General features: G+C 37.4%; 1 protein-coding gene across 8 annotated transcripts in view; it reads left to right on the top strand.

The window, feature by feature from the left end:
* Positions 1-18,176: 18,176 nt before the first annotated feature.
* The window catches only part of MEF2C (myocyte enhancer factor 2C), a 119,482-nt gene continuing 115,156 nt past the window's right edge, over positions 18,177-22,502 (top strand). For all 8 annotated transcript variants that reach the window (XM_054283209.1, XM_054283207.1, XM_054283214.1 and 5 more), the window contains exon 1: positions 18,177-18,394. The gene's annotated coding sequence lies outside the window, so the exon portion shown is untranslated. The remainder of the gene's footprint in view (positions 18,395-22,502) is intronic.

The following is a 22,502-nucleotide window of genomic DNA, read 5'->3' as shown; positions in this document are numbered from 1 at the left end:
TTTTCCTCTACTTTCTATTTACCTTTCAATACTTTTTCTTTAGGGAAAAATCTCAGCTCCTACTCTGTAACAGGAAAACCTATGTAACATTGCTCTCTCTCTCTCACTTGCCAAATGTGTATTTACATCCTTTATCCTTTCAGAGTTTGCACAGTGATAGAGGGGACACCATAAGCAAATTTGCCCATGTATACTTACTGCTGCATTGCACCTGTTTGGGTAAATTTGTGAACAGGGAATTTCACACTCCATCACCTTGCTACTGTAACATGGTAATTCCCTCCTGGAAAATCTCTGCTCCTACCAGTGGAAGCAGACTCCCACACCTTTTCTAGCCCAAATTTGAACCAATTTTCTTGTGCACAAGTTCCTCAAACATAGCTGGTTTTCAGTGAGTCAGATTTCTTTCTCACAGCTTTCCATTTGGGTATGCTTCAGGCATGGAAGGATGAGAATTCATGGCCTGTTTTTGCTGTGATAGCTCAAAAATAAGATGAGGTTATTTTACTCCTTGGAGAATTCCTTGTCTGCGTTTTGTCCTGCTGATGGTCCATAAGAGTCTTCACATAATTCAACTCACTCTTCTTTTTACAAAAATATAACCTGCTTCTTTGTCATATTCTTAAACTTTTTCCTGGATTTTTTCCCTATTTATTTGTATTTTATCTATAAATTCAAAAGCCATTCAATGAGTCTTTATTTTTCTGAAGTATGCCTAAGTTGATGGTGCTAGAAAAGTGATCTGTGGAAAACTAAAATAGTAATAATAAGTTAGGCATATGATGATCTAGAGTTGTATAATATGCCCATTATCATACGATCTGTGCAGTTTTGTCATAGCTTTTTAGCACCTGAAAAACTGAATATAGGCCAAATGTTGAATCTCTATTTTGCGTGATGGAGAAGGGAGACAGATTTTATCTGCAATATGCTCAGGCTGACTTTCTAGCATTTTGGAAGGGATTCTTTAACAAATGCTAGGAGGAAAAAAAAAAAAGACATCTTGGATTAAAACCTAAAAATCATAAAGCTGAGAACATATTACTTAGATGAAGATTTATGTGCCCAAGAGATACCACTACCAATTTTCCTCATTCCTTTTTCTCCCCAAGGTCTGTGGTTAGGAAGAATTGGATTTTTACCAGTCTAGATTCAACAGGGCCAGTCTTGTTTCATCATTTCAAAAGGTGCAAAGTCAAGACCAGCTTTCACTGTATTTTGCAATGCACCTGAGCAATCCTTCAAGAGTGTAGCTGAATTTTTTTTTCAGGATCATGAGCAAGGTCAGAGTTTCCTCATCAACCTCAGGCTGAACACATAGAGGGCTGAGTTGAGATTAGGTTCTCTTTCTACTTTCCCATTTAGTACCCCAGCAACCTTGACCTTGTAGCAAGGTCAGGGACACGATGAAAGGGAAATGGAAAATTTGCCATGTGCACTGCTTCCTTCTCTGGAGGCTGAAAGTTTCACCTCTCTGATATGCTTAGTTGGCTCACAGTAAAAGTTCCAGAGAGCAATCACAATCCTAGGTCTCATGTGGCAATCCGCAGAGCAAACAGGCCAGCCCACAGGCGGAGTACTCACGGAGGCTTTCACTGGGGGTCAGGCAGCTCCAACTTGCCTACACTATGATCACACTTTTTAAATAAAATGATTACACATTTGTAAACATATATCCATAAATAAAAGTATAAACCTGATAGGAGAATCTAGCATGCAAAAACGTAACAGTTTTTATCACATATCAAAGTTTTACAGAATTTCTACACAGATACTGTTCCAGCCTAATCGGTAGAGAAATCATTTGTGCCATCTGCACTCATCAGGGATTGTGCTTTGGACACACTGTGGCAAATAAAAACAATAACAGTAGTAAATTAAAATAATATGCAGGGATATATACTTAGCAAACCAAACCAAACAGTCGCATTTCAGGGAGAAGTACTGGATCTTTACAGACAGAAATGTGTTTTTGTGATAGCCATTGTGATTAACAAGGTATTTCATTGTTTCAGCCTGGCTCAATTGAAGAAAATCGTTTTATAAACAAAATTAGGGCAAGATTTTTTTAAAAAATACATAGAAGATGTTAACTAATGGGTAGCAGTAACTAATTTTCATATGTTTTAAATCACAGTACATTAAAAATGTGCATCATTTGTACCAATTAATAGGTAGAATTACAAGAACGTTTTGAATTTGAGCCAAGATAATATTGAAATAACTACATTTGATCTGCAAAGGATCTTCTTCAGAATGATAGCTTTGAAAATAAATGTAGCTCATGCCAATGTTTCTTTTTCTACATGGAAATATCAATAAAATCCCTTATTTCTCTTAGCTCTATGCTTTCATATTTTAACTAAGTAGTGTGGCAGACACATCTTGAAAGAAAAATTATTATTTTGCTTTCCAGTCATTTCTGGGTAAAAACCCAGAATAAGCTCCCTAATTTTCATCCTTTTTTTCAGTTTCAAGACAATTAAGCTCTCAACTTCTATGACCTACAACAGAGCCACATGAGTGGGTATGGAGGTTAAAAAGAGAAAACAATCTGATTTCTTATAAGTTTCTTCCTATTCCTTTTTTCAAAAATATAGAAAACCAGACTAGACTAATGCAATAAGAACACTGATTAAGTCAGATGGTGATGTGAACTATGATCATTGTTTTTCAAACAGTAAAGTGTAACAAAAAGTTTCAGAATTTCAATTCATCAGGACTTCTGGAACATTAATTTTAATCTAAAAATAGAGTGGCTAGGAGACTTGAAATGAAGCACTTAATTTTATCAAACATCATGAAAGTACAAGATCTTTATTATGACAGATATGAGCCCCAAGAACAAAGCTTCCACATAGAAAGTAATAAAAACACTTAATTATTTGGTACTCAGCTCTTGAACCCTGAATAACTGAAGTACATATTGAGAGAGCGGTACTTAAAATGTTTCCATGGATACAAGATGATGCCAATAAGGTCCATGTTCCTATCTGAAAGGGTGCCCTGCAGAGACATAAAGCTTGGTGAGTGGTTGTTTATACAAGTAAGTAAATAGGAACCTTGTTTATCTTACAAAGAGCTCCTGATATGCAATTTTTTGCCTCATTTGATAGAAATATTTTGCTCCTTCTAAATAGCATATTAGAGCAAAGTAGACAGTATTGATTTTTTTTTTTAAAGCCACTTGAGTTTACGGCCTAGTTTTCAACTGGAAAATGGAGTAACTAGGTATGTTGCTACCAATCCTGGCACCTATGTTGGTGACTCTTTTTTTAACTCTGTGAGAAGACACACGTGTAAATTACACCTTTCTCTTTCAATTACCAGAAGCCATCTCCAGGAAGAAAAAAGAGAAAAAGAAAAGTAAGGGGCAGATATAAATACCCGTATTTTAAATAAATCATAAATATCCAATAAGGATAACCACACCAAGTTTTGATCATTTCCCACAAAAGACCCTCCATTTACTTTAGGTCCCATTTTAAAAGGGTCTGGTTCCTTGACTATGACAGCATAAGTGCTACAAAACATAGCAAATCACAAACATGTGATTTTGAAATTCAGACTCTCAGTTCTGCACACTTTTTAATTTTGGGAATGAGATTAATACCTTCTATGGGATATATTTAAGTTTTCTAATACTTTTTTGTATAAAAATCACAATGACTTATGGAAGAGAAAGATAATAAACTTTAACAGTTAGCATAATTTAACAACCTGAATTTAAAGTTCTGTGTGCTGTGTTCCTATTTTTAAAAAGTTTTCTTCCAGCTACAATTAAGAGAACACAGCCTCATCTTGTTCATAGATTCTTCTTGGAATAATGTAGTTTTAACATCTATTTAAAGGAAGAAATTTGTTTGCCATACATGAGCCTCTTGGCCTTCCTTCCTCTTGAAGGAGCAATTCCTGGATACTGGATAAGACTACCGAGTAAATATTTTCCATTTGAACTTGCAGAGTACTTTTGAAGGGGGATGGCAATGCTCTGTTCATTTGCCAGCATTGACAAAGGTCTGCTTGTCAGTGATACCTTTTACAGCTAAATTTACTCAGGAGTGACAGAAGCAGGTGCACCTTGGCCTGCCAGACACTTGTGCATACACATCACACAGCCTACAGGTCAACATCCAAAAGAGAAAAAGCCTGGGTCTGCAGAGCAGAGGGTGAGTGAGACAAACACAACCCAAACTGGGGGGCTTCTCTTTAAAGCCAGCTGGTCTGGCTTTATTCTACGGGGATTTTTTTACCTGATTTTTTTGATCAACGAAGCCCTCAGCAGGTGCTGACGGGTGCAACTTCCTGGAGAAGCAGAAGAAGGGCACTGGTGAGTTTTAATAGAAAAAATATTAAAAAACTATTCTCATGTCTTTGGAATGTTCTGCTTACCACAGTATTGGGTGTTTCAGCCCCAAGCTCATGGTTACTCTCACAAAGCTTTCTTCAAGAGAAAACAGATAAGCTTTGTAGCATGCTTTGCATTTAACTTGATACAGTGCTTGATTTTATCTTCTGTTGCCAAGAAAACCTTCTTTAAACTGACTGGATAATTATAGTCACTTTCTTTCCACTGTTTCTATGATTCTGAATGGAAAGAAAATAAAGGATTACAGGCAGGAACAGCAGAAGCTAGACACTGCTCGCTGAGGGTGTGTTCTGTGCTCTCCATCTGCATCCTTTAAAATAAACGAGTTATCCTGGTAATTTCCAAACAAACCAAAAGGATTTGTTGTCTGTAGATTGCTCAGTATTTGGAACTTCAGCAGTCATTCTAAGTCTTAGAAATTCCTTCTGAACATCAACTAAGTTTCCTTTGTAATAAATGAGTGAAATTAACACTGTTTAAAGCATTTTACAGGACAATCAAAGGTTTCTCATGCAAACTGGTTGCCTTATACTAAACTGCAATGTAAATTGCAAGCTACAGGCTCCGTGAGAGAAGTGCTTGACATGGTACTTTTTAAAGATTTCATGAATTTACACATTCTCTTGTTTTAAAACCACAAATGATGCCTGTGTGTATATTCCTTAATTTGCAAAACAACTGGAAAATTAGATGATGGGGGAATTTTCCTTTTTTTCCCTAGAACAATAAGATTTCAATTAATGTAAAAATGCAGAAAAATATGACCACTTATTAAAATAAATATTTTTGAGAGGAGAAAAGCATTTTTTATTATTATTTCTATTTCATTAAGTCATTCTTTCTACAGTTTCACAGTATTCATTACAAATTGTTGTCTTAAATTGAAAACATTTATTTAAGTGAGTAAACAGACAGAAAACTTAACCATATGAATCGTTTTCAGTAAACAGATTCCATAGTTAGAAGTCATTGCACAGCACAGAAGACACTAATGGGGGAGAAAAAGGAATCATACGTCAATATACTGCGAGACTATTTCTGTAGTAGAGCTTCTCCACATATCAAAATAAATGATATGTCAGCAATGAGTAGTCTAAGATTAGGCTGAACAATAATACCTGAATAACAATGCCCTTTTAAACATCCCTGATAATTGGTTTTGTTTCTGCTTGGTGTGGGACCTGTAGAGCTGACAGGGAGGTCCTACCTCAGCAGAGGTAGATCAGGCATATTTGTCATCCATTTTTTTCATTTTCAGAGACAAGAAAATGGAGATGACATTATTTCTGGTTTTGGAATGTGCTATATGAAAATAATCACATTTTTGTTTGCTGAAAAGGTATCCTACTGTATGTGATCATATAAGGCCAATAGGATAAAACATTACTGAACAAAGCATAAAGCAAACTTCTAAATATTTAAGATATTTTCTGATCAAGTATGAAATGTAGAACAAACTAAAACCCCCAAAACTAGAGTTGCCTTTAAAATGAGCAATGCCTGTAAAACTCTGCTATTTCATAGATAATGTGTAATGTATGGAAACCAAATCCCCTAAACAGTCATTAAAACCAAGCACCGTTAAATGCAAAGTCAGTAAATACTAATAGCAATTCCTGGAGCTAGCTAGACATTGTTCACGCCACACAAAACAAGAAAAAACATACAGCCTGCAGCTTAGAGCCTTTAGTTGTGTACACTTTCAGTTCATCAGCATTTTGCTTTATTGATTTTAAAGGCTTGGAAACAGTAATCAGTGTGACAAACTCCTGGATAATTTCATGAAATTCCAGTGAAGTTACTTCTATATTTCACTGTACTGAGAGAAAAAGTATTTTGTGCAATGAAAGTTTAGTATAAGATGCTTTCCTTTTCTAGAAAAACATTGTTTAATGTTTCAAAATATAGAGATTACTCACTAGATAATGTAGACCATTAAATTTAAATGAGTAACCTTAATCAATCTTTCTGGTTTCTTATTTTTTCATCAACAGATTTCAGCACATTAAGTGAAATTCTGAAATATTTCTGTTATTAATTAAATATTGAGAGATTAAGAAAAAGAAAAACCTAACTTAATGCACTGAAACTTTATAACTATTTCAGTTAGAAAGAGAATCACCCCTAAAATGCCTGGTACATTCTTTTATTTTTGTACCAACTATTCCCTATTAAGTAGAGCTCTGTGGTTAATTTTGTAAATTATAGCAATTTATTCTACAACTTTTTTTCTTTTTTTTTTAACCTACAGTGTAGCTCAGTTTTCAACCTTACATTTGTCTTTTCCAGTAAATCCAAGTTTTAGTGAAAGGAGGATATCTATATTCGTTTTTCCATAATGCATGTAAATAAAAAATGGGATTTAACCACAAAGCTTTGGTAAAAATCTCAATTTAGGAGATTCACAATTTGGATTCTGTTATTCAAAAGTTAATTCAAATTTTTTCATATACTGTTACATCATATTTTAGAAGCATCTCATAACTTTCTGCTTTCACTTACACTGGTAAAAACTGGACACTTTCCACTGAAGGCAGTGAAGTTGCATATAAAAGTTAGATAAGATGAGATGCATGTTAAAAAAATCAGTGAGAGAATAGAATGAATAGCTGTAATTACAGCTTCATACAGGAGTACTTTAAATATGAAAAATTTCCATTTTATGCTTCTATTTTAAAGCGTATGTGCATTTTTATTTATACACATACACACACACACACCTGTGCATATAAAGTCTGTGTATGTACAAATATATACATGAATGTGTATATATATACACTTTAAATATATCATTTTTTTCCCTTGGTACAATAGGCAAAACCTTATTCTAAAAAAGGTATATAACTTTCTTCTTGGACTTTCTGAACAAAAACATTAATTCATGTTTTTGTTCAGAATTTAATTGGTTATTGTTCTGACACAGTCGCCATGGAAATCAAAGGATCAGACTACCATTAGGAGTAGTGGAGAACTCTCCTCTTTGCCAGTCTGCTGGCAATGTAGAGAGCCACTTGGAGCCTTGCCTGAGGGCTCCATCCCCCTGAGCTGTCCTGGTGGCTGCAAATGGATGTCTTTGCAGCTGCTCCCCACCCCTGCACCCCACTGTGGCTGATTCCCAGGTGAAGAAGCACCCACTCTCAATGACTGCTGGGAGCTCCACCCTCCTAACCCATTTCAAAAATGCTGTTGCACTCTAGATTCACCATTAAGTAGGTAACAAGGGCAGGTCTCAAAGTACACCCCTTGTCACAGTGTACAGGTACACAAACTGCTTGTCAATGGGAGTTGTCCTTTTCAATTAAAGTGGTGACCATTTATTGCATAGTCAGATAGGGTTTGTTCCTTTGAAAGCAACTAAGCATTATGAGACAAGCTCTGAAAGCACCCCTTAAGAAATCTTCCAGAAAGACAAAAGCACAGTGCTTTCTATGCATAACTTTAAAGGCACTGGATTCTAAATCAAGTTCAATAAATACAGCTTGCAAAGAATAAACATCTAAATTTAAGCTAACATACACAAGTTTACTGGAAGATGTAAAATAAATGCACAGGCAAAAATAATAAAAATAAATTAATAAAATTACAGAATGAATGAAACATCAATTACAGCTTTGTTCATAAATATAGCTATACAGCATTACTAGTTCTACATACACACTTAAAAATTGTACTTATTCAGATGAAGTGCAATCCAATGTTAATGTAGCTGATGCACTGTATCCTGAAACATCTTTCCGGGCAAAAAAGTTAAAACCTGAATAGTATTATACCAATGTGCTAAGACTTTATCCTGCAAATCAAACGTTTCTCTTTATGGGCTGCTACATTTTATCTTCTGGTTTGACTCTTTTTAAACAAAAAACTGTCCCCCAGTAATTTTGATATCTCTCTACTTTCTTTTGTTATTATAAAAATAAGAATACAGAAGTACACAAAATGGATGCTTCCTATAGTTTTTGCTGTAGATACCTGCAGCATTCATTCCTTTCCTTTGCTTCCTAAAGTCCTATATGACTGTATGCAAATTGCCCTTTCTCTAGTATCAATCCATCTCCTTTATTTAAAATTATTGTAGGAAGAATGCTTGGTAATAACAAATTATTATTGTGTGCAGTAATTCTAAAAGAGTATATTAACACACTTTAAAAAATAGAACAGACTGTGAAACAATTTACTTGTATATCAAGAAATTGTTCCTACCCTTGCAAAAAAAAATCTGCCCATTTAATTATGTGTCCTTGCACTAACTCAATGCATTCGCCATTTAATACTACACCTCAGTCTCACTGAAATGAGATTTAGGCTCGCATTCTTCCACAGAAATACAAGAGAACTGGCTTGCACTTAGGGCAAAGAAGAACTTGGTTTCTTTGTTCCTGGGAAAAAGCACTCTTTCAATAGCATCCCAACTACTAGGTTTAATCTGCAAAAAGGATGTGGGAACTCCTCACTGAATCTCAATTTAATCCAAAAATTCTTAACCCGTTTATCCCCACTGGCAACAGTCCTCTTGAGTTATTTCTGCCCATATTCCTATTGTCTTATCTTCCCCTACATGAATATGTAGACTACAAAAAGATTCTTCAGTCTCACTCAGGAGCTAGAAAATTTTCTAAACCCCTTCCAAACATGTACCTATTCCCCAGCTCTTGCCCCTTTAGCTGAGCAACAGCAAAAAAACCAATTCAGTCACATCCAGAAGTAAAGAGGTTTTATAGCACAGAACTTCCAAATGCTGTAGATTTAAAATGTAAAGACAAATACAAGAGTCACCATAACATATTTATTTGTTTCTGAGAGCCTAAAACTATAAAGGCTAACAATATATTAGGTCAATTCAAGAAGTTTCAATATATATTTGAATGAAGTTAATTGAATTTTTTAACAAGAAAAGAAAACCCTGAAGTTGTCTCTATATGGTTTTTAGTTGCCTGAAAAAAATAATTTCCCGTTGAAGGAACATCAATTCAGTAATCAGATTTCTTCTCCTTTAGCTATGTTAGGGTAGCTACCTGTAAAATCATTGCTGAAATCAAAACCTGCTGCTCTGATTGGTGCAAATTTGCAATAACATAATAGACCAGAAATGGGAACTTAAATCTGTGCATCATATAGCAGTGTACAAAGAAGACCAAACTAGATCATATGGCAGTAACAACAATTTCAGATTAAATACATCCAAACCAAAGTAAAAATCCAAACATGACCAGAGGCTTAGTTTCCTTTTAACATCAATATTATGTTTTTAAAGTACTTTCATGGGAAGAGTTAAAGCCCCACAGCAGGATGCTCATGGAAGGTTTATATAGATTAACATAAGTGCCATAATCATGTCTAAAAGCTGACCCAACTATTGTGCAATTACATTTATGATCACAGAAATTAAGAGTTCTTCACTTATCAAGAAGAGCTTTCAACTTTCAAAAGGTCTCTCTAAATCATCTAATGAAATATTTGTATTAATTATTGTTTTTACAACAGAGATTTAGTATAACAGCAGTACTTAGAAGACATATTTTTAGATCAACACTTGTGTTTGGAGCTGTTCAAACACAAAACAAAACTATGAATTTAGAAGAGTTTGAAAACACCTAAAACCAGTGCATTTTGTCAAAATGTCCAGAGAATAACCTATTGTTTCTTGGTATATGTATACAAGCATATCCGTATAAAAAAGTTTCAGACTAATGCCTTCATACCCTCATCCCAGATACTAATCTATCACTTTTGTATTCTATATTCAATTTATGGTGTAAATATCTCCCTTAGAACAAGCTGGATCATTAATCATTAACATTTGTGCATCATTTACTCCAATTTTAGTTCCAGAAAGCGGTATGAAAGCAGAAATAGAGGCAAATTGTCAGAAAACAGCAAAAAGCTAGTTGCTTATCTAAAAATATAGCTCCAAGTCTAATCTGGAAAACTCCTGAGAATTATTTTTTAGGGGAAAAACCCCAAATTTTGAACACTCTATGAGATGCCTTTCATGTGTGACATTGGAATACACATCTAAAGCCAGAATGGGAAACCATATTGGCTTACAGCAACAGGAGATGAAGTTGACCAACATTTTTTTCCCCCTTAGAACATATTTGAGTCTGAATTTTGCTTGAATTGTGGCTAGGCGTCCATCCAGAACAAACCTCCACTTTGCTTGGCCCTCAAAATTACCATGAATTTCATTGTCTACACAGATGCAGATGCTGATCTAATTTGTAGCAGCTGCAGAATACTTAATTAAGCCTTTTCTGCCATTTATGGCTGTCTGCTTCTGTATCACATCATCACTCAGTGCAAGACAGACAAAAGCTTGAGTGTCACATAATTAGCAAGGGGGTGCAATCATATTTTTTTGTTTTAGGTTGTGCATTTTTTGTCAAAATATCTGAAAATATCACAATACCTTAGGCAAATCCATTTCTGGAAATGAGAAGGAACGTACAGCCTAAAAAATATTTTCCTAGTTCCCTATCAGCTTTTCCCAAAATGAAAATGAATCACAGAGAGATTCTCCTTATTCAGGAAAGGCAATCACATGGACAAATAAATGTGGTAGAAGGAATAAAAAGGGTGCTCCTTACTTAAATGCTAATTCTGAAACAATTTATGGAAGCTTTTCCTCTTGGAGATAAGGAAAAGGAACTGCACTAGCAGGAACTTTAGAAATACTCAGCTAATGATACAGAGGTTTAAGACTTCTAAAGCTGCATAAATTAACAAGAAATACAAAGTTATCTTCCTCTGTATCAATTCTAGAAGTTGTGAGAGATAGTTCTTTTATATTAGCAATCGAGTTGAATAGTGAAGATACTGTATTTCTTGGGTGAAGGCTGTTTAACAATCTAGATAGGCTTTAATCACAGATGTATAAGACCACACAGTAAATTACACTTCCACCAAATCCTTTGCTTTTGATAAAAAAATTCTGATGTTTCTGCATATGAAGATGCAGAATTATAGACATGAACATCAGTTCATGAAAACAACAGCATTTCCAAAATTATTCTTCAAATACATTCCTGTACTTAAACCCTATCAAGATGAGGAATTGATTTGAAATTTCCACTCTAAGCTCATATTTGATCTATTTTTGTATTTTTGCATAAGGGGGAAAAAAGCCCATTTAGCTTGAAATTTTACCTAATTAACTTCATGTCAGAAGAGGCTGGGGAAGCAATGTAGAATTGAAACTAGTTACTGAGATTTAAGTTTGTCTGAGACTGAAGTTTTGCTTGCCAATTTCTTACTAGCACTGAAAATCTTCAAAACCCTAGATGCATTTCTTTCAGGCAAGTCTAGACATACATTTTTGGAGTCCTTAAACTTCAACAAGAGGTTAGTAGGTTAAATTCTTCCTATATTTACACTTAAGTAAGATCATGGACTACCAGCGTTATACCCCTAAAATGCATATGTGTATATATAAACTCTACACATTTGGTGGAACATTGGCATACCATGCTAAGTACATTTGAATTACTTACAGAGGGATAGTGGCTGGTATAGGAACTGGACTTAGAGCAAACCCAAAGATTAATTTTGAGGCAGAAGTTGGGTCTGGGTGACCAGTGACGTAGAACTGAGCTTGCATTTTAGTATCTCATCTCAGCCTGTCAGAGTACACCACCTCAACAGACTTCAGGGGACTTTGGACATACCATATAAGCCTCACAGCATCCATGTTACACGCTAAGCAGGAGATTTGGGATTTCTATAGCTATTAACTTCCTTCAGATGCCATTTCAGTCTAATTTTGAAGAAAATCTTTTTAAAAATTTAAAAAAAATACAGACCTTAAGAATTACTTATTTCTAAAATGCATGTGTGGCAAGAGTAGACACAGATTTAACTGTAATATTAGCCTGTGTTGTCATTAACAAAGTGATAAATACTATTTTTAAATACTATTTTTATACTCTTTAGGACAAATTTAGTAATGTCTAATCTTTGAAAGAAAATGTATTTGTCTATGAAAAAGTTATCTCCAATCTCTAGTCGGAAAACCATTTTTTAAAAATCACAATTCAAAAATGTCTTGGATAAAAAAATATCTTTGGGCAGCTGTTTATGAGGTATTTAAAGGACAATAGCAACTGGCAAACTACAGTTTCAGAAACTGCCTTTAGTAAAAATGAAACACTGCAGATTACTAGAACAGGATCAATTTAGCAAAACAAACAAACCCCCTTTTCACTGTTGATTTAACGCATTTGGCAGCCTTTTTCTCCTCTAAAATCAATCTCGTCCCTGCAAAGGCCCTTAAAAATATTAGCAAGGGAGCATAAAAAACCTCTTAAAAAAATAAAAAGTCGGTGTCGGGAGGAGAGCAGGAGTGGTGAATCGAAACAACATCTTTCCAAAAGGCTGGGAAATAACATAAATGCTCTGTGCTAGTCGAACTCCAAGCCTAATCTCACTCACCCCACGGCTTCAATAACCACCCAGCTGGACACAGATCCGCCTGCGTCCCAGGACTGTCATGGGCTGCTGCAGCTTCCCGAGCCTGGCCCTACATGTTTGGCCACTCCAACCCCTCTGAGGCCCCGGAACCCTGCCCCGACCCACCCCGTGCCCTCCCGCGGCGGGCGGGCAGCGCCCCTGCTCCAGCCTGGCCCTGAGCTGACGGGACTGGCAACCCGGGTTCCGCTGGCCCTGCAGAGCCTGCCGCAGTGGCGACACCCACTTGTTCCAAAGGTCGGAGCCGTGGGCAAAGGCTCTGAACAGGCTCCGGAGGGGCCCGATGGGGGCAGTTCTGCCGGGGCACGCGGGGCAGGGCTCTTCTTCCAGCCTCCTCAGAGCCGGCCTTTGGTCAGGACTTCCCAACCCTTTGCTATTCCCGGCCCGTTCCACATAGCCATAGCTGCAGTAGAACAGCCGCTGCTCCCGCCGCCCACCCTCGCCGGGACCACCCGCTCCGGCGTCAGGCCGCGCCCGGCCGGCCTTACACCGCCTCCGCACCGCCCCGGCGGCTTCCTGTCAGAACGGGGCCGAGGGAAGGGCGGCGGCCGCGGCACCGGCAGCGCCGGCGCGACTCGGGGGCCCCGGGCACTCGCTGCCCCGCCCGGCGCCGCCAGATGCGCGGAGCAGGAAGAGATGGGGCTAGAGACCAGTGTCCTACCTACTCCTGCTGTGTTTTCCGATCACATCACACGGAGAAACAGCCCTGCACGTAGAAATTATGAGTCAATAAATAAATTATGAGGAGCCCGGGTAATGATGTGTGCAGGTGCGAGGGTTTGGGGCAGAGGCCAGAAAGGTTGCCCCTCAAAACCAAGTTGTTCCGGTTGGGATCCCCTCTCCACATGTGCAGAGAAAAATGAATATTCTGTGGGTGCTACCTGGTTGCCTTCCTCGAAGGAGACCCAAGGAGATGCATGTCTGGAGTCGGCACCACACATACCTGTGCAGATAGATACCTGGTCGTTTGTAGAAGGAAAAAAATTAATATGCCAAATTTTACCACTTTATAATTCACTCTGGCCTTTTAAACAGGCATTTATTAAACAATGAGATGGCTGTGTTTTCCAAAATGCATGTCAAAGTATAAATACCAACTGGAGGATAAGTACAGCCTGCGATCAATAGTTTTGTAATTTTACTGATAGTATAGCATCCCTAAGGTAGGATTTAGATGGAGTTTATAACAGCTTCTGAAAACATCAAGCTACTTACAAGTAAGATAGGCCTAAGTGCACATCAGTAAAGATTCATATTCTTTTTATAGAAATTACTTCATTGATCTCCTAAAATATATTGAAGGTTTGAATTTTAATGATATGCTACTTTTGTGCTTTTAAACATCCAAGGTGCCGAACACGAATTGTAAACTGTGAAGTAACTACCATGGGAAAGATTAAGTAAAGCATTGGAGGCGGATGATTTTGACAATAAAGAGGGTGTATGTGGTGAGTGTTTAATATTTTTTATATTTAATACCACCAAGTACTATTTATTATTTTTAGATTTTTGTTCAAAGCAAAACCTGGAGACCAAAGCTCTACTGTGTTATATACATAGAGGTACACCTGTGACAAAGGATTTCTGTAATCGTTGCATGATGTGTGTGGTGATAACACCATTTTTGTAATGGCATGCCATTTTATTTTAAGTAAATAAATAAAATGTATACCTTGCAGATATTTTTTTTCAATCAAAAAATTTTGCAAGGAATCATGTACATATCATCTCATTGCAGAGGTTTAAAAAGCAATTAATTTGTGCTCCTGGAATACAACCCTACTATCTTTGAAATTATCTGAATTTGTATATTTTTGTTCATTATAAAAGCATATGGTTTGAGGGAATATTCTGAATGAATGAAGAACAAATACAGTACAGTTGAATAATCTTGTGGGGTAGATTAATCTATAGTCTTGATTTCTCTCAGGGTGGGTTGCTGTGGCAACCGCCCCAGCTCACTTTAAAATAATTTCATAAAGCTCTCTTCAAGAGCTGCACCCAGCGTGGGCCAAGTTTAAAAGCAGCCAGACATGGGAAGAAGGGTTATACTGTGTTGCTCTTATAAATAAGGAGGTGGTGGAAGAAAGCAAGGTGTAGAGTGGAATGGGTTTTAGCAGAAATTTAAACAGAAAATAGAAACCAAGCTAGCCTGGAGTTAAGACACAAAGGAGGTGGGTAATTTCATAGTAACCTCACTGCTTTTCACTTTAAATACCATTAAAGAATGGCTATCTCATTTCTCCTACTAGAAAAATATGTTCTGAATCCACAAAAGAACAAAAATATACTTTGATAATCATCTTCAGAGGAAATGTTACCTTGAAGTAATCACACTTGTAAAGAGATACTTGGATGCACTCTTTAATAAACCTTTGGAGATCTGATTCTATACTTATTACATTATGACTGATGTCTCATGGTTTAAGACACTGCATGCCTCAGGTGGTAGATTGGGGGAAAAAATTGTCAGCAGATCTATATATGGACTGTGGACAGCAGAAAAGCTGTCCACAGAAATTTTTTGTGCCAGAAATTTGAAAAGGGTGCATTTGTGGAGATTCAGTACACGTACAGACATCAGCACAAAGGGTTTTTTACTGTTTGAAATTATTTCAGGTTTTTAAATTAAATCCAAAGAGAGGGAAACAAAAACACCCAAACACGTCAAATTATGCTGCATAAGTTCATGCCTTGTCTAAACCTGAAACAAGTGACAAATCCTGATCCCTCCCCTTATATCTGTTTGTCCATCTGGCATCTGAATCTTGTTTTAAAAATCAAGATGTCCTTTACAGGGATTTGATTAATTGTGCTTGTGACTAAAACTTGGCATGGCTTTAAGGTGCTCCAGTACGTGAAGGTCACGACTATAAAAGGATTAGACCACAAGTGCCCACATGGAGGTGTAGTTGAAGTTCTAAACTGCTATATCCTTTTATTTTCTGAATTATTTTCTTAATATTTCAGAAAATAAAACTGTAGTAACTACTTTCAAAATATGACAGTGCTCACATTCTGTCTTGCCAGTTGAAGGGCTGTGTTACCAACTACCAGACACCAGAAAACTTACACATCCTGCATAAAATAAAGCAGATGCCAGTCATTTTCAGTTAGAGCACAAACGTGTCAAGTCTTGACATAATTTTCTATTTTTTGCCACTAAGAATATACAAATACTACTGGATAGTTGGGTGCCACACTGGGAGACCAAAATTGTCTATGAAAGAGGCATAGCAAGGGTACAACCCGTGTAACTGTTCTGTATTTCATTCCTGCTGTGCTTCACAGCAGACCTGAAGCTGAGAAAGTATTTATTTCCCAGTGTTTTTCAGGCTGTGCTAACACTGTGGTGCATATGTGCCTCTTACCACCGTGTACAGCATGCTTCACATGTATCTGCCTGGTAGCTCTGAGCACATCAGCATCACTGTCATTATTGGAGTGGGTACATTTGTAGCATGTCACTGCAGGGAGCCTGGTGCACTGTCACCCAGACATACCATGACATGGATGAGACCCTCAGTATTCTCTAAGGGTTTGCACTGTGAGCAATTGCAGAGTGCTTGTTAGAACTACCTGAGCTTTGTTTTGCTCTGACTGCGCTTTGAACATCCATGTTTTAAAGAGTGCATTTGAACTGAAAAGGTATTTATTCACTGTCAAATACTTTGGAAGTAGGTCAGTGGCCCAATGAGATGTTTGTAGGGGAAAAGACTGTGAGACCAAGGACTTGTATTAAAATAACCCAAATATATATTTATCTCTGTGTTTGAATAAGTCATTTGGTTTTATCACGTGTGCTGTTCCAGCATCTATCATACAAATAATACTCTTTACAAACTCCCCTGCTCCTCCCAAAGGATCATAAAAGTTGGCTATCGGCACAAAAATTTTAAAAGTATATGCAAGATCCAATTTTACTCAAATCACTGCATGTGCTTAATCTGGATTCAAACTAACAGTGCAGTCCTTTCAGTTCAGTTTTTGTAGCGACTGAACCTATTAAAAATAAAATAAAGCCCTGTCCACACACAGCGTGCTCTCAAGGCTGCATTTCTGCGGGTGAGACTGGCCGGAGACCGTCTCCGGCAGCTTCCCGCGGCCGGGCCGTGCTGGAGGAGGCGAGCGGGCCGGGATGTGGCCGCTGTGATCGCGGGGAAAGCGCCGCTGAGCCGGCGCTGCGCCGGAGCCGCTCCCCGTGGCGCGGGACGCGGAGCCGGAGGACTTGGGAAAGTTGGGCTGCTCAGCAGGCGCCGCTCTCGGGAGGGGGAGCCCAGCCAAGGGGCCGGGCAGGAGGTCTCGGGGGCGGGGGCAAGTGCCGGAGCGCCGCAGCCCTACTGCGCTCCGGAGGCGGCGCAGGGGTAGGCGCACTGCAGGCCGCGGGCCGGCTGCCCCCTCTCGGCGCCCGCCCCTTCCTGACCGAGGTGAAGCCGCTCCGAAGGTACCGCCTCGGGGGTGGCGGGGATGCGACACCAGGGGCATTCCTAACCCTGGGCTCCGCAGGTCCCCGGGCGCGGTGAGCTTGGTTACTCCCCACAGCCGGGACCTGAGTGGCCGCGCTGACCGGCCCCAGATGCGCTGCCGCGGGCGATGCGCGCCTCCCAGGTTCGCAGCTCTCCTGCCTTCCCTCCGCACGCTGTGCTTCCCCGCCAGGAGGGGAGAAAACACTCAGCGGCTCGCCGCCTTGTCTTCGCTTTGTGTAATAAAGGATGTCATTAGGTTTGCGTGTGGCATATGCCATTACCCCCACCGTAAAACTAAAATTAGCAAAATGTCAGGAATGGAAAGATTGATTCACCCAAGATGCAATTATCATTTTAAAAGTGCTTGATTGAGGTGCTGATGCTCAGTGATTTATTCTGCATACCATATACATAATTAAAGTAGTGTAGTGGAGCAATTTATCAATCTAGTTTAGACTAGAGGGGCAAGGAACTGCTGCCGCTGCTGCTGCTGCTCTATGTTTGTTTTATTAAAACGCTTTCGAGATCTGATCCCGCCCCCTTTTTGTGAGACTGAAACTGATTATTTCTTCAGCTTGGGAGGAGAGAGTCATTCGTTTGGGATTGTGGGAGAGGTAGAGAAATAGAGACACGATAAAAAGAAGAAAAAGGAGGAAGAGAGAGAAGTAGAAAAGGACCCCTCATCAGGAGCACGGTTTGAATCCCTTTCTCGCCTCCCCCTTCCCCTCCGCGATGTTACAGAGGCTGTGAGCTATTCGCCTTTTCCCATTCGCCTGCTGCCACTTCCTTCCTGGACGATCTCAGGACGAGTCCGGTTACTTTTAATCCGACCAGCAGCTCAGGCACTTTCTCCTCCTCCACGCAGCACACACGCGCACACACGCGCACCACACACACGCGCACGCACACACCCCAGGCATCTTCTGGCTGCTTATTGGATTGACTTTGAAGGTTGTGTGTGTGATTCAAGGCGGCTGCATGTTGAACCAGGTGGTGAATATTTAAGACTGGAAGAAGTAAAGGGATTTTTTCTTTTTCCTATGAAAGGAAAATATCTGAAGGACTAGTCTGATCAGCCAAACAGCTAACTGTTTACAATGTAAGTACATGTGAAATTCAGCGTCAGAATAAAATGTGGTGGGCATGGTACAAAAGCCCTAGGTACATTTCCTATCGCGTTTGAATAATGTATCAGTCATTTTACGTAAACTGGGATTGAGGTTGCTTGCAGACTTTTAGTGTGTGACTGTGCAGTTGCTTAAAAGTAGCTTGCTAAAAACGAGTTAAATCTCTAGTACATTATGGCGAACTTGTCTCTATCAGTGTCATAAGTGTTTAAACTTCGATGAAGTTAGTTTACATAATTTTTGTTCTTGATATTATGAAGAATTGGAAGCTTATTTGATTTAGATGACTCTTAGTTTATTTAAAAGCTATGACCTTGTAGTGCTTGCACTCTGATTTATCAGACTAGGGAAACAATCTAGTTTCAGTGAAATGCTCTTAAACTTAGTTGTATCACAGGCTCTTCAGTCTTGAGTTTAAGTAGTGCATGCTTGCAAGTGTTCAACTTTGTACATCTTTCATCTGAATTACTTATGTTTGAGATGGAAAGACCCCTTGCATTTATGTGGGAACTTAAGTGATGGTCTGCAAGCCGATTTTGGAACAGTATGCTTTGGTCTTTACACAGTGCTTTGAGTAATCTTTAAATTTTTTACACAAAGGAGCTAATCAGAATTACAGAACTAGCTGACATAATTGCAGTACAATCACTTACAGGCTAAGATAAAATTTAATGTAAATGAGAGACTTGTAAGATTATTGTTGCATTATATAATTAGAATACTTATTATTTCCCATAAAACTTAGCGTGACCTCTTGTCAGCCTGAAAAACAAAACAAGTACAAAAAACAATTAATAATGCCATTTCCATACTACTACTACTAACAATAATAATAAGAAGAAAGCAATGCAGCATGGCGCAAAACAAAATTCAATGAATCATTGTGGGTATCTAAGCATTGTCTTTTATAGAAAAGTTCTATTTTCTTTATTGTGTGTAATGATTATTATTACCAAATAACTACATACTTAAATAAATACTGTAATAGACAATTTAAGACTAAAGGTTTAAGAGAATTAAACAGAGAAAGGCACTTTACCAGTACTTTGCTGATGATCAGAAAATAATAGCTTTGACACAAAATTTTCCTTGCACATATCTGACAATCACCTTAATGGCATATGTCCTAGTTTCATATCTTTACTTTAAAATAACTATAAGATGAATGACAAACTATTTTAGAAGCAACTTCTCATTTGGAAGACTAGATATCTTTTATTGTCACTTTCCTGCTATTGTGTTTGAAGAGTAAAGACGTTTATATGATATAGAGTATAATAACTAATCCCTAGATGCTTGGCAGGGCAAGGAAATAGTACCACCTGTGAACCACTACTCCAACACATACTAATTTTCAGTGCAAACGATAAGTCATATGGTTTCTCTGGGCATTTGTTATATTGTGAACTGTATATATTACAGGATTTCAAGTACCTTACTTTAAGTCCAAAACCCACAAAACTTTCTTACTTTATTAGTTTTCCTGAAATATCCATTATATTATTCCTTCTGTGTTAATGAGTACATAATTCATAATGAGTCTATGCTGAAATATCTGCCCACAAGTCTGTCCTTTTGGAAGTAATAGAAAAATTTCTTGAAAAACAACTTAAGACAATGGCCCTTAATCCCAGGTGTCTATGTTCCTGGTTGCACATGTACTTTTAGTTTAAAAACTTACTGTTCATATATGTTTATACTAATATGCTCTACATAGTATGAGGAGGTAGCTCTGGGACCTGAACGTGGAAAGGCTCTTTCATGCGAGGAGTTCTCACACAACTAGTCCCACTGTCAATGCTGAGACTGCTTGTAAGAAAATGAGCAAGTCACAGGGATAACAATTTACAGGGTCAGGACCCAAAGAGACTAAACCTCTTGCCTGTCCTAAAGCTTTCATAGGATAGAGATGTAAAGAATGTCACTTTCAATGTCTTATAAAAGATTGCAGGGATCAGATACTGTCTGCATCCTCTTAAGATTATTTGACCAAGAAAAAAAAGGAAATGTAAGTTTAGGAGCCTTATTAAAATTGGTACTAACTGATGAATAGTGTGGGAGATTAAGTCTTTTACAGTTATGTTCCCGAATTTCTAGTTTTAGACCATAATAAGAAAATTAATTAAAATAATTTCTTACTGTGATTTTTCTTCCAATATGGGATCCACATTTTTTTCCTTTTTTTAGACACTTCATCTACCTGCAACATGTATATTTAAAACCAGACATACCTTTCTTAAATGGTTCTTTTTTAAAAAATGCCTATAATGTTAAAGACAAAGAGAAATGAAGTTTCCTGAAGCTTTTCACAAAAGTTTGCTTAAGAAATACTTTGGTAACTCATTATTCAGTAGATAAAAGTAATCATATAGAAGCGTAGGAACTGAGCAGGAGTTGTGAATAGAATATTTTGCCAACTTAATTTCTTTTAGTTTTACTTTTCTCTAGAACAGATTAATTTATTGTTCATCAGGATAGTTTAGTTCATTTTCAGAGACAGCTGAAGTTATTTCTACATTTCTTTAAGGAAGAAGTCATTAATTGTTACTAGGCTCTTGAAAGAAAAAAGGCTTGGTGTTTGATACATTAAGGTCCATTTTTATCTGTTTGATATAATTATTCAAAATTGTGTGATAATTTTTCCAAAAATCAAGTAAGGTGTATTGGTATTTTTTCAAAAGAACTGATGATGGAGATGAATCTATATAAACTGTTATGTAATTTCCAAGAATTTATAGTCCTTGCTTCAGCATCCTGAATCATGGCCAAAACACTCACATTTTTTATGCATTTTATGTTTTTTAATTTTGCTATTTGATATCAACAGAGAGATTTTGCTATATCCTCATTTATGCTCTGTAATAATTTTGGTACAAAATATTTTTAAAATAATACATTTAATTCTGAGAGCTAGAAAATTTTGAGCTTAACAAACAGAGTTAAAATTCTGATATTTGAAAAGGATGAAAATAGAATTTTGGATCCTGCTTCAGAAGCAAGATGGATTCAGAAGAACTTTGGTCAGCAAACACTGATGGTGCAAGTGAAAAATTGAAAAACTGAATTTTTAAACTATTTTTAGAAGTAATTACTTGAGTCCTCTGACCAGCTTTAAGGTCATTTTCTTAGAACTGATGATCAGTGATACATATGGACAGGTGATTAAAAGCTAGTGTCTTCAGCCCTCCACTTTATTGTCACTGTCTCATTGACTGCAGTGCAGGAGAGGTTGTCTATTCACTGAGATCTGTCATCTTTAGGAAATCAGACCAGCTTATAGGGGCGATTCACAAAACCAACAGTGACAACAAAGTCTTATGTGCCTTACAAAAGGAGGATTAGGCAGTTCACATGTCATTTTGATTGGACAGCAATAAAAGCTGATTGCTGTGGCATATCAAGACACACTTCACTTTTAAGTGATTATTGTATGAGACAACTAGAACTCTGTTGCTTAGTCATTTTTAAATGTAATTCAAATAATGGAAAACTCAATTTTGACCATTACTGGACATGTATGACTTTATAGTGAAAGTACAGCCACTTGTAGCATTGTTACACAAATTTTATAAAAACTTCTTAATACACCACTTTGGAGAAAAACAAATAAAATGTGGTAGATTCTTGGTTCTTGGATTTTTTAAAAAAAGATATTTGTCTAGATATTTTTTTGTAATCACAATTTAAAGTTACTAAAAGTGACTAGGCTCTAAAAAGTGTCTAGAACTATACTAAATTCACTGCACTTAACCATATTAAGAGCTTATGAGCAGAGGAGTGTGCCTAAAATGTGTCAGGGCTTCACAGATTTAGCAGAAGTTATAATATTGAACAACAACTAAAGAATCTTATTTTATTCTCTTATTTTTTAAAATATAATGGGTTTAAAAACTATTATTTGTGTTGCATGTGTGTAGTCTGATTTGAAAATAGCCAAGAAATTAAGTGCTGCCCCTGTATTATTGAATATGTCATTTATCAGTGAGAATAGAGTTTTTTCCTATTTGCATAATTTAGTTAAAATGTACAGCCTTAACATTGAGAAGTATGGAAATAGAAAGCTGATAATTTCTATGATAA

The sequence above is a fragment of the Melozone crissalis genome, unplaced genomic scaffold (assembly GCF_028551555.1).
Source record: "Melozone crissalis strain CALT ecotype California unplaced genomic scaffold, PUWL_Pcris_2 ptg000036l_1, whole genome shotgun sequence".
Taxonomy (NCBI): Eukaryota; Metazoa; Chordata; class Aves; order Passeriformes; family Passerellidae; genus Melozone; species Melozone crissalis.
The sequence above is the reverse complement of the archived record's forward strand: the minus strand, read 5'-3'. Positions and strand labels throughout refer to the sequence as shown.